This window comes from Morone saxatilis, unplaced genomic scaffold (genome assembly GCF_004916995.1).
Source record: "Morone saxatilis isolate NCDOM2014 unplaced genomic scaffold, NCSU_SB_2.0 Contig268, whole genome shotgun sequence".
NCBI classification, from domain to species: Eukaryota; Metazoa; Chordata; class Actinopteri; family Moronidae; genus Morone; species Morone saxatilis.
The window spans coordinates 533-2,997 of record NW_023339838.1 but is presented as its reverse complement, the minus strand read 5'-3'; the positions used below and the strand labels follow the sequence as shown (position 1 = coordinate 2,997).

The window sequence follows — 2,465 nt, the reverse complement described above, 5'->3', positions numbered from 1 at the left end:
GAGCGAAGCCTGCGAGCTAGCTTCCAGGCAGGTCCAACTCGAGCTGCGCTGATATACACACATGACATGCCTTATTCCATAATCCACTAACCAAGCGCTCCCTTCCATCTGCGTCATTTAAACTGCCACAATTTCCCCAGCTCTCCCTCTGTTCGTCAGTGCCGCTTTTGCCCTGCATCCGTATTGCTGCTGCTGCCTGCTCTGTAAGCTGTTCGCTGCCCTGCTGCCCGCTAAGCCCCACCACCACCCCAGCATCCACCTGCTACGGCTCCAAATGGTTAAGGTATTTGTGCATCACTCCCCAATATCTCTATGTAAACATATCCTGCAGGAGTGACGAGCGCAGGCCTAGACCGCCAAAATCTCTAAATATTGCATATACTGCTTACATAAACATTACGTGAGTTGGCTGACTGAAATAGTTTTAGTAGCAGTTTAACAGAACAACAGTCTTAATGCCGAGCAAAGCAACAACAAACTAGAAACAACTTCTCAACATTTGATAAGAACACTGAGGCACAAATCCAACTGTCCCCTTCCTCAGACAGAAAACACTCTTGCAGCAGGTTTTATGAATATGACATTATGGGAAGTCTCATATGCTCTGATTTATTTTGGTTGGCTGACGTAGCTGTAGAGGCTGCTGGGATCATTGTCTGCTTCTGTCTTAAATGAAGTCTTGACTGTAGAATAAGTCACCTCCTCCTCCTCTTTGACCTGTGTGACACAATCCAGAGGTTTTACATGATTCACACATTAACTACAGAATTGTTATTTACAGTGACATTGTGATGAGCTGTGATTGGTTTTCATTCACATCGGGACCAGATATAATTACAGTCATATTCATGAAGCTGGCTGTGCACAGGGGAATTGTCATGTTGAAACAGTCGCCACAAAATTGGAAACAAATCTTAAAATATGATTTTAGTTTTTAGCATTAAGATTTAAAATAAACATAGCACATGCTGTGTAATTGATCCTCAGCATATTAATAAAATATTGCAAAACAATTTCACTGCAAAGCTACAGAAGAGTATTACTGCCATGACAGTAAAAGTAAAACAGATCAGTGTCACATTATAAAATGAAAAGTTTATTGTTATAACAAGATATTTTCATGTTATTACGATATACAAACTAATCAATTTATAACAATTAACTTGTGAAACATGTAACAGCAGAAGTGACAATGAGATGTATAACAACATTAGTTATCATATTATAACATGAAATGTTTCACATTATAACAAAATAAATAGTATGTTGTTATAACGAGAATATATAACAAGAAAAGTTATAACGTGAGAAAATTGTGCTTATACAATATAGTAATGTAAAATATCTTGTTAATGTGAAAAACATCTTATAAACTTTTCACATTGTAAAGTGATACTGATCAGTTTCTTTTTTTCCAGCAATACACTGCCGACAAAGCAAATTTAAGATTAAACCATTATTGAAGTAGAAAACCAGAGCTGAATAAATACAGGCGTATCAAGTCACTCACCTTTTTCTTAGGAGAGGTCTGTTGATCAGCATGGCTAACAGTGGCATAGGTCAGATTGCTCTCTGGCTCTTCCTGAGTACAAATAACACAGTGGTTTATGAAACACAAACAGAAAGTNNAGAAATGTCTTCCTGAAAACCACCTCATACTCTTCCTTTTAACAAAGTCTGAAAATTGTGAATTAAACATGAAATGAGTCAGTAATCCAGCTAACGTTAATCAGCAAACATTGTATTGATGTTTAATCCAACTTTATTGTCTGTATGACATAAAATAAGAAATATATTAATACAAGGAGTCAAACGTGTGGTCGTGTTTCTGAGTTGAGGAAAGGGAAACATACCTCATCATGTACTATCAGTTTGTCAGCAGTGGAAAAATGCTGTAATGGATGTACAGTAAATATTGTTTGAGTACATATAAGTACATTATAAAAAGCATATGAATATGTTTGGGAGGTAACACAGTTGGTGTTTGTCTTGTGATTGTTACATTTTACTCACAGGGTGTTGGGTTGGTTTTTGAACATCTGGAACAAAAAGTAACATTTGAAAGATTAGTTATCATCATTCTTTACATTATACACGTTATCTTTTATACTGCGGCCATGGAATACACCTGTTTGTGATTGACTGTCTGTTTCTATTAGCTAAGTTTGCATTATTTGTAATGCAAGGTATATTACACAACAGGTAACCATAGAAACTTTACTTACAGTAGAGCAAGGTTGCAAAGTTCATTCTCAATTAAGGCTCACTTGATTAATAACAATGGGTTAAATGTATTTAATCATAGTGACCATGGTGTAAGCACAAGTCCTGATATAGAAATAATGAACAACTACTCATCTATTTGTTTTCTTCTATTTATTTTCTCCCATAAATTTAAATAAACTGATATTTAGAAATGAATAGTTATCCTTACAGTAATCTTACAGCAGATCATCACAGAGTAT

General features: G+C 35.9%; 1 long non-coding RNA gene across 1 annotated transcript in view; it reads right to left on the bottom strand.

Annotated features, from left to right (window-relative positions):
- Positions 1–370: 370 nt before the first annotated feature.
- Positions 371–2,465, bottom strand: part of LOC118336618 — a 2,414-nt gene continuing 319 nt past the window's right edge. Inside the window, exons 2-5 of the long non-coding RNA XR_004797116.1 lie at positions 2,014–2,039; positions 1,854–1,892; positions 1,511–1,582; positions 371–717 (exon numbers count right to left, since the gene is read on the bottom strand). This is a non-coding gene — a long non-coding RNA (uncharacterized LOC118336618). The remainder of the gene's footprint in view (positions 718–1,510; positions 1,583–1,853; positions 1,893–2,013; positions 2,040–2,465) is intronic.